The sequence below is a fragment of the Thunnus albacares genome, chromosome 6 (genome assembly GCF_914725855.1).
Source record: "Thunnus albacares chromosome 6, fThuAlb1.1, whole genome shotgun sequence".
Classification (NCBI taxonomy): Eukaryota; Metazoa; Chordata; class Actinopteri; order Scombriformes; family Scombridae; genus Thunnus; species Thunnus albacares.
This window is the reverse complement of record NC_058111.1, coordinates 33,026,417-33,037,414: the sequence shown is the minus strand read 5'-3', so window position 1 is coordinate 33,037,414 and position 10,998 is coordinate 33,026,417.

Genomic DNA, 10,998 nt, shown 5'->3' with positions numbered 1-10,998 from the left:
ACTGCAGCAGATGTTTGAGAGCAGGCTCATCCAGTCTAACATCAGTCAGCATGCACAGATTACACATACACAAATATTCTCCTGCCTCTGGGTAGAACGTCACTTATGGTTACTTATGGAACTGCATATGAGCAAATGTTACCATCACTAGAAATAGTTTAACAGTCTTAATAATCTATTTATACAATTATACATATGATAAAATAGATATAGTTCAGTTGCAATATACTGTTTATGTTTGGTGTTGGATGCATTATTCTATGTTATGGATATGAATCTAATTATTGGAGTACTGTAATAAGCATCATTTTGAGGTATTTTAATTATGTTTTTCCATTTTATTCATTACTATTAATTTCAGAGGCAAACGACACTTTTTACATCACTACATTTATCTGACAGCTGTATTATTCTTCATCTTTTACACAAAGCAAAATAATATGATGCTTTGTTATTGAATAAAATACCCAAAAGTGTCTAAAATAGTTAAAACTAAAGCACCAGCTTCACCATCTACAGTGTTAAGTGCTGCATAAAAATTAATGCAGCAAATGTTAATAAATCAATATTATAATATATAATAATAGAACAGTGTGAGGGGACAATCTTGCCTGCAGAATGAACACTTTTACTATGACTGCTGATAATACTTTTTACATAAGTAATACTTTAAATACAAGTATTTATTTGTAATGGAGTATTTTTACATATATGTTACATATATGTATTGCTCTTTTTACTGAAGTAAAAGATCTGAATCTGAATTAGTTTTTGCAGTAGGTTTAGTGGCAACTACTTTAAAGTTTAAATAAAACTAATTCAAGTGGAAAAGAAATGAATCCTGACTACATTTTTTCATCTTCTATTTTTCAATGATATATGCTGCTCATGTAAACCTATTGATCATATGTGATTAGTGACTTGCCTCATCAGATTATAGTAAAGTGATATGATGGGGAAGTAAAGGCTGTACCAGGCTCTCACTCTGCCCTGCCATTTCTGATCCCTGTAGGCACTGACTGATTAGAATATTTGAAGGTTAAGACTGATGTATTTAAGAACTGAAGCAGCTGGAAGCCAATATTTTACACCAACACTTTAGATAATAATAACTTTAGATAATAATTTCCAATTTTTGTCTTTTCAGGTTGCTAAATAAACATCTAAAACAGCTTTCAGACAATGTGAATAATTTTGTATCTACTTTCATAATATTAAAGTTGCATCAAACTGCCTGGATGCTCTGTGTTTCTGAATGAAAGGCCAATATCGGCACCGTGTATCGGTCAGACGCTGCTGGGAAGCAGCCCAGAAACCTGTATGGTGTCTACAGAGTGTGTATTGTTATGCTGCTGCTCTGCAGGCTGTTCTCTCTGCTACTGACAGCGCAGGCGGCCTATTGGCTGCTCAGCTCAGGTGCAGCTATCACACTGGCCCAAAGTGGAGCAGGAGGGGTCCAATCACAGGCTGCTGTTCTCCTTCAGGACAGGCAGGAGGAGGAGGAGGGAGAAAACACACAGCCTCTAACCTTGCTGCAACACTTCCACAAGCCAGTACCTCACACATAAACCCACACACAAAGGTAGGAATTACAGTTATGCATTTTGTTAAACATTTCACTAATAAATTGAGATGTGCTAAACGGAACAGTGCAGAATGCTTTGAGTTAACTCCAACCATCAGTGCAAAAGATCCATTAAAAACACCTAATAAACACACCTATAAAAATGCACCTAATAGAGTACAGACTGATCACATGGGCCACCAGGGCTGTAAATTCAACATGTATGTGCTATGTGTGCAGGATGGACATGTAGTAACCAAGCAGCAATCACATCACACAAATAAAGATTACCATAAAATAATCATGTGTGTAAAAAGTATCTCTCATGTATTTGTTCTTAGGTAAATGTAGATACACTGATCAATTGGTTGTACTTTCACAACAGGTCAAACAACACATGCAACAAGTCATGACTGTGTGTGTGTGTATGTTTGTGAGTGGTTTTTTGTTTTTTGTTTTTTTGTGAGTCCTATATTTTGGATAGTCTGGAGCTACAGAACCACAGCATGCAGGCCCGTCGCCCCCTCCTGGACGCTGAGGAAGGAGAGGGGAAGTCATAACTTCTCTCTTGAAGAGCACAGAGTTTGACAAATGTTCAATATAAATACCACTGCAATTATTTCATTTTTCATGTTTAGACTTCATTCAAAGTTCTCCTGCAACACAATGAGTCTTCTGCTTTTTTCATCTTGCAAACACTGATATCTTATACATGATGATGTCACTAAGCTTTGACCCAGTAACACCATGCCACCATGACACCTGTGGAGTGGACAAGTACATTTAGTCAAACACATGTAGGCCTATTTATAATTGCAGGAAATCCTTACTGCTGAAAATCTTTGGTACGTAATGTTATATTAATATTATAGTTGTACATTGTTCTCCATTAACTGTGAATTTTCTCATATTGATTGTTTGGATTATGCACTTTAGAGGAAATGTAGGGTTTCAGCAGTTTTTTGAATCATTGATTTATTCAGTGTCTTTGTTTGCTTTTTCCAGCTCAGGGTCACTAGGAGTTGGATACTTTCCCAGCATGCACTGTACAAGGTCCTGGTCATGTGAACAGCCAATTCTCTTGAAATACATATCTTTCTCATGGTATGCTCACAGATCACATTCATAAAATATACTCATATCAGAAACATAGAACAGATTTTCAAAGCATAGTGTTGATTATGTATGCATATACTCTACAAAATATACATATTCTGCACTGAGATCCATTCAGCCTGCTCTCCCTACACCAGCAGATGCTTCCAACAGCAACAGCCACTAGGTGGCACACTTACTTACTTTACAAGCATCATCATTGACAATAACATTATAGTGCATTACATGACATACATACAGCATGAATTACTGAAGGAAAACAAACCACAGAAAATACAATTCATGATCATTATACATATCTAAATGCAATTACAGATCATACTCATAATGTTATAATAATGGTTTGATTGTGGAAGACGGATATCCAGTTATAAAGTGTGATTAGTTTTGCATTACCTGAAATTCAAAAAGTCAGGAGTTTATATTTTAAAATGTTAGTTTAAATGAAAATAACCAAATTAGTTTAATAAAATGACTAAGGATTTGGATCACTGCATGAGATATGGTATCAAGATATGATGTAAACGAGGGAGGAAGTACACTTGTAAGAGAAAGAAAAAGAGAAAAATGAAAAGAAATAGCCATGATTTGGCACAGAGTTTCAATCATCTGGAAGTATGTGAGGATGTGAGTTCTTGTATGTGTGTGTGTGTGTGTGTGTGTGTGTGTGTGTGTGTGTGTGTGTGTGTGTGAGAGAGAGAGAGAGAGAGAGAGAGAGAGAAGTCCAAAAAGTCCACTACTAAGAACTGTTTGTTTACATCATGTATTACAATCTAAGCCACAGTTTGTTTACTGAACTTTGCTTACTGGAACTTAAACAAATCTAAACTCAGTGGGCTCATATGATGCTGACATCTGGGACACTACACTGTATACTTAATTCAATTCAAAAATTGTGACACCTGTTCCTAATAGACAGTGTGTATTGTATTAATCTTTGAACAGTTAATAACAGGTGTTGACTAAATTTGCATACTGTTGCTACTGTTATTCTTACTGGGAAGACTTGTGCTGAAAAGAATTACCTGTGTAATGTGGGAAACACTTTGGTCCAACAACTTTGGGTCCAAATTGCTCCTGTCAGAGCAACCAACTGTGGCTGAACATCTTTGACACTGAGCATCAAAGACAGAAATCCAGCTGATCTGATTGAAGAACACACATCTCCAGTTCATAACAGAGACATCAGACAAACTGCAGCTTAATACCAGAGGAGAGTTTTTCCTAACCACTACATGGACAGTAAAAGTCTAAGCCTTTTAGCACTGTTGCAGACTGGAAGGAAGTCTTGTTTACAGGTGAGTCAAACTTTGAATTTCACAGCCGTAATGGGAGACCCACATAACAGGCTAGTGCAACGGTGCATGAAACAGGTTGATGCAATTGTGCATAAAACCTGCAGTCAAACACAGCGGTGGGAATGTTCAGGTGTGGAAATGTTTTGCCTATTTTCCCAGGATGAACTACTCCCTAACTAAAGAAAAGCTCCCGCCTGTGGAGCATCATCTCTTATAATTTAGAGTTGGAGGAGGATTCATTTGATCCTAAACATACTGTAGATCGAAGCTCTGCCAGGTCTGTTCCAATTCCAAGGAAGATCAACAAGCACTGAGCTGCATGGCTTTCCATTCAGACCTCAACCCCAATAACCTCTTTATGAAAGTCTGAAAAGGGAAAAAAGTCTCTCAGATTTTTAAAAGATAACTTCAGAATTGATGCCAAGTAGAGTGTACGACGTGATTAATGCAAAGTAGACATGCACAAGACTAAAAGTAGGACTTTTTTGTGAATACTAACTTTCGCCCTCCTAATGTTAGTAAAAAGTTATGTCATCCTGTTGGAGAGAAACCATAAGACCAAACTTTTTTTTTTTTTTTTCTTCAGAGGACAGGCTGGATGGGTTAAAGTTCTGAACCCTGCAGTATAAGTGCCTATTTGCACGCACTCTTGGTTGCTCCCCAGCATACATTGCAGCATGATTTTGAATAAATATAACATGTAAGTGCAGCACATAAAGACTATGTGTCATGGTACATCCTCCTATGACCTGTTACTCTCAAGACAAATTACAAACTGAAAAATGTCGAACGGAAAGGCCGTAAATCAGAGCAAAGCCAAACACTGCGGGTCTGCTAATGAAGTGGCTGGAGAGGGCCACGCCGGGCGACCTTCGTCTTGTCACTCATTACAGCTGAAGGAAATGACGAAGGATCGCGTGGAAACAGACGCCTTTCACTTGTCCCAGATCAAACAGCAACAAGCCTGCAGCCATCACTCTTCAACCCCAAATCACAAACATAGTACAAGCCTGCTGCAAGTCCAGGCCTTTTACAAAAGTGGGCTTTTGATCACAGCCGAGTCATCGAGGACGTGTTTAAAGAGGACAGCAAGAGGAACTATGTGGGATCTGTGCGTCTGACCCTGGAGAAATCATTTGCTCTGATGGCACTGAGAGCCCTGGCCTCCGCACACTGGGCTGACATGGAGATGAACACAGAAGATTAGCAAAGACTAACAGTCTCTGTCATGATGAACGGACGCCTGGGCCTAGTCAAAACGCTGAGACTAAACTCGCCAGCTCTTCTAAAAACATACAATCCTCCCAACACTTGTCCAAGCTCAGACGCATGTAAAATACACCCACGCCTGCTTAGATAAACTCTGAGCCGCTCCGCAGACATCCAGTGTACTCAGACTGGAGTTTGACTGATGTGGCTTCTTCTTTAGAAACAAAGACAGTGTACAGTATTTATAAGTGTTGTTTATTACTACATGACATGTCACCCAGTTGTAAACATGCTGATTTGGGAATTACCTTGAGAGATTTTAGAAACAGTGTGTGATGTTAGGGAAAGAAAAGCTGCAGCCATGGTCTTACTCTGCTTCACCAGGCTGCTGATAGTCTGTATTTTGGGTTGAAAATGCCTTTAATCACATGTAATACTTTCCATTGCCTTTATATTTTAAAAACCTGTAAAGCAACATTTAGACCACGAGACACTGAGAATCTTCACTGAAATCCAAAGTACTGATGTTCTTTTAGGTTATTTTAGGGTTAGTGAGGGTACACTATTATAATATTGTGGAAAAGAGTTTTAGTTCAGTCATTGTTTGATTCAAGATGTATTTGACTTTTGGATTTGTAATGACATCTGCAGAAATGACATTTGGAGTGATGTTTGTTGATATCCTCCTCAGCCTTCAATGATTAACTTATTCAACTAACCTATTCATATAATACATTTATTTAAAGCTACTACAATCTATATTTCAGTATTAACAATGGATTGAATGACTACATAGAATATAAAAGGTGTTGCTCAATGTGACGGACCTATATAGAATTATCACTCAACTCTGCAGTTCTCCTCAACTCAATGGAGCATTTTAGTGTCTGTTTTGGTTCAGTCTCCAGCAGCAGCAGGCAGCTGTTTTCAGCTAAAGGCTCTGGCAAAGCCACTGTACACTACCTGTCCAGCACCAAACAAACAAAGTTAGAAGCTAGCTTGTGAACTTTTTAAAATTTGAATTAAGGTTCCTTAATTTAAAACATCTGCCATGATGGACTTTCTGTCACTGAGTTGACAATGCCTCAAACAGCTCTGTGCCTGGCAGGATGAAACAGATCGTTTGCATAAAGATGCATCTGTATGGAGTAAAGTGATGTTCTGAACCTTCAGTGCTGCGTAGAGGCTCGAAACACCTCATCCACAAATGTTTCCTCTGACTTAATTCATGAAAACTGACAGAGAGGGAAAAACTGGAGCACAATATTTCTGATTCATTCAGAAGACAAGTACCACTTATTTGTTCAAACAGTCTGTGGTTCATACTCACCTAAACTCAGTGAATGTACAAATGCACAATTCTGACTCAATACCATGCACCAACAGCCAAAATCCTGCATGAGGGCAATAGTCCTCAGAACTGTGTGCCATGTGCCAAACCATATGAAGGAAATCACCTGTGGAAACTAAACCTCCAAACAAAAAGAGGCAAACATAACAAAACAAAATGAAAAAGCTGCAAGCAGTAATTCAGGAGCCAAGCAGAGTACAGTGCACACAGGTTCAGTGAGAACCTGATATAACTACCTTTGACCCAGCCAAAAGCACCAAATGAGTGTTCCTGACAGAAAGTTCAAACTATTTGTTCGCTACTGTAAAGACTCATCTTCTACTCACTATGAATAAAGCAAACACTGGATGCACAATACCCTGGCAAAAATTACTACAGCTTCAGAGTTGTGATCTTAATATAGTAAGTCATGTTTAAGGATTTATATCATGCCACAAGCCAGACTGTATATTTGGAATGCTCTAATGTAATGAGAGGAAACAGGATAAATGATACTAATACAATTAAACCCATAATATAATGGCTTTGAAGACAACTTACATGAAAGTATTTCACTGTGGAACGTCCATTAAGCCTTTGTGTTTGCATCTTCAAATCAAGTTTGACTGTAACATCTTACCCAGTTCTTCAAGCCACAGACAAATGTGAATAGCCATTCTAAAAAGACGCTTCCTTTCACATGTAATGATCAACTTAAAAGAAACAGCAATGTGGTTAGATAACATCACAAACAAAACTAACAAAGCATAAAAAACTCAATTAGGCTGAAACCAGCCAGACTGTATTTTCTTGTCTTGTGGTGATTTGGGTATGCTAGAAGACGATCTTGACAGAGACCTGATGGTGGTGCAAGAGGGATTGTTGGAGGGTTTCACAGAGGAACACAGAGTGCTTGTGTATCTGCTGATCAGTTCCAATCATGATTAGGCAAAGCTCTCTGGAGAATTAACTCGCTTCATGTGTAGTAGCTACAAAAATTAATTTGCATGTCACAGCTGATCACTGTTGAGTATCATAATTACTATGAACTCAAGCATTGACTCACAGTGGCTTTTCCAAAGAGATGATGAATCAAAGGAAGAATAATGTCAACATGTGGGTTAAAAGCAGTGTACAGTACATAGCCATGTATTGAATCAATAGTTGTTTGCAGCACTAGGAGATTTGTATGCTTGGTGGTAGTATTGTATATGTCACTGATTAACACTTACTTTACATGTACATACTTACATATACTTACTGTGTGAGAAATACAAAGCAGAATATTTTTGGAAGCAATCATGTAAATAATTCTGTTTAAAAATTCTACCCAGAAAGCTACAAAATATGCTATTACCAAGAAGTACACACTATAGCTAACTAGGCTATAGAACCAGGTTCATTCTTTTGTTCTTTTTGACAAGCCATAATTTATACTATTACACTGTAGTTATGTGTGTAACATGAGTTAGTCAGTAAAACAGAAGAGATTTCTGAGCATTAGACTCTGAGAGATGCTACAGTGTTGCAAAGTACAGTGTTTATACTGCCAAAAAATCATACAATATGTTCATTCTGTACAACATTTGACATCTTCTATCCATTGACCCTTGATTTGAATAAGAAAAACTCCTTATTTTTTAAAATCTCCTCCAGGATGGACAGACTTACAATAGGTGTTGTATGTGAAGAGTAGATGGAAGTAATGTAATATCATCCTTATATATTTGAGGGAAAGTGATGGGACATTTACAGAATTATACTCTCCAACACAAACTGAACTCTGTGAATGCACCTACATAATAAGAGTCAGATAAAGAAATCCATATTGATATCATCAGTGCAGGAAGTTTCTCTCTTCTATCCAAAATTCACAGGGTTTCTTCTCCTTGAGAACAAAGGACGAACATAAGGTTTAAAAAAAAGTCTTTGGAAACACATTTTAGATGACTGCTGACAAGTCACTCACACCCAATAAAAACAGAGATATAGTGAAGTGTAACAAGACAAATGGCTGCCCGGCTTTTACCGCCAGAGTCAAACTGGCAAAGTAGAGCTGAGAAGATGGGAACAAAAACTAGCCCCTAAAACCCCGAGTCCCATTTAACTTTAATGAGTCGAACCAAACAATGAAAACAAATTCAGACAAGATTGTCCTTGTCGCAAGTGTCTGTATTTTATGACTTTGTCACAGGCAAAGATACACTGCTGTTTTACATTTAGCTCAGAGACAATTACAGTGACGAAGGTCCAACGACAGGGGGAGTTTTAGGAACGCCACAACCTGACTGTCTCAGAAAAGAAACCAGAGACACAAAAGATGTGAAACAAAAATGTATTAGCTACATGGATTCGAGATTACTTGAGTTTTACATTAATGGCACCTGTTTATCAGAAGTGACGAACACTTTAGCGTCTCAGGTTTATGAATTCTCTGCACTTCCAACTGGCTCCATTTCCTCCTGACTCAGGTCGCTGGTTTAATAAGTGCGAGTCAAATAAGAGCCAGCCATCTCAGATCTACATCTGCTATTAGAAAACCACATAAAAGGCTGCAGAGAGAGTCCAAATGTATCACTTCCACATTCTGTGCACATGGCAAAGCCATTTCTTCAGTGAAGCACAGCTACAATTCAGACTGTAGTTTGGAATAGTGATGATTTGGACGTAGGAAGATGGCGATGAGGGATTTCGGAGGTTCCGTCATGGGAGGTCTGAGCAACAACTTCCACTGGGCTCAGGCTTGTGAAGTCAGCAGGATAACCAGGTCCCATGTCTGCCCTGTCACATGTTTGGGGATCAGAGGAACTGGAGGAGCTGGAGTGTGTATGTGAGTGTAACTAAGACTATGGGTTTGACCAGATCTTGAACCGAGCAGCACATGATGCCTACATACCGCCAGCCAGGCTGCTTCTAAAGTCCAACTGAAATCAGCAATTGACCCTGACACTAATATCATCAAGCTGCGCTCCAAATTAAATGGTCACAGTGCAAACATGGCGCCCACTTCAAAGAATCCAGGGGCTTACCTCTGAAAAACAAAGGGCATGACACTGTTTAAATACGAGCACTGGGGAACTAGTGAGAGGCCAGAGCTTATGAGGTGCAGCAGAGAGAAAGAGGCCAGATAAACAGGAGCACTTTTATAGAAGCTGTAACCCTGCTAGTCTGCTTTTTGAAAGTTTAATACACTTTCATGCTACAAGACCAAAACGCTTTGCTGCTTCAGCATGATTTATCTTAATTCACTCAGGGATTAAAAAAAAAAAACATTTACATCCACTTTAAGATATAACAAAACACCACAAAAATATTAAGCTGAGCCTCAGTGGATCAGGGTGCTGCAAAAATGTTCAGTCTCGTGGTTTGACACACTGTCACTCATTCATTGCCTTACTATTTGTCACTCAAACAATGAGCAAATATCCTCATTATATAGTGTGTGCGTTTGAACAGGCAAAGTGAATCAAACTCCACATACAGTATTTTATAAGGACAATGCCACATGAGTTTGCAAAGGTCATAAATTTTCAAAGCTAGCTCCTGCACGTGGTCCTAACTATCTGGAGCTGCAGCCATAGCATGTTATAAAGTCATTGTTCAGTGTTGTTACGAGAAATGCATCTTTCTGTATATTTGCCATTTTTTTCATCATTATATGTAAGAAAAATGTAGAATATGGGGAATCAGCTATGGTGCTTAAAAATTGCTTTAAAGTTTAGTAATACCCCGATCCAAAACATTAACTTAAATGGTAACTACTACTAACTTTAACCCTAAAGATTAACCCCAAAAACATATTTTGTATAAAGGCAATGTTGCTGTTATTTGACGAAAATAGCAATTATTTGTATTGTTATAAAAAACAGGGATGTCACGTTTTCTGGGATATCTGTCCATCCATCACTTTTCTAAACTGCTTCTTCAGAGTCATAGAGACACAACACAACAACACACACTGGGTGACAGGCTCGGTACAATCTGGACAGGTCTTCTCTGTAGCAGGGATTTTTGTAGGATATGGTACAAACAACAAGAACAAAAAAAAGTTTTTTTTCTGAGTTAACAACTGCTGCAGGGCTGTTGTGAGGATTTTGGGAGATGACATTATTTTTATTTATATATATTTTTTATTATATTAGAAGCACATTTATCTCTCTAATCTGTCTACATTATGGTCTGTTGGTGGTGGGATGATGATATTTCAAAACATTTCCAACAGTGCCAGAAATATAATTCTGGGGAACAAATCAATCTTTTGATTTAATTATTTGAAGTTGCTTGTTTTGCCTACCTAATGGGGGCAAAATCCACAATCCTTGTTTTGCACAAAAATATACTCCAAAGATGATGTTGATATGATGTGTCAGCTGTCTGAGTTTCAAATCAAGTGGATATCTCCAAAGTTATTTTCCCTCTTTTTTGTTACTTTCTATCCAGTCAATAGGTCAATAAAACTGTCCATGTAAATACAAAGTGAA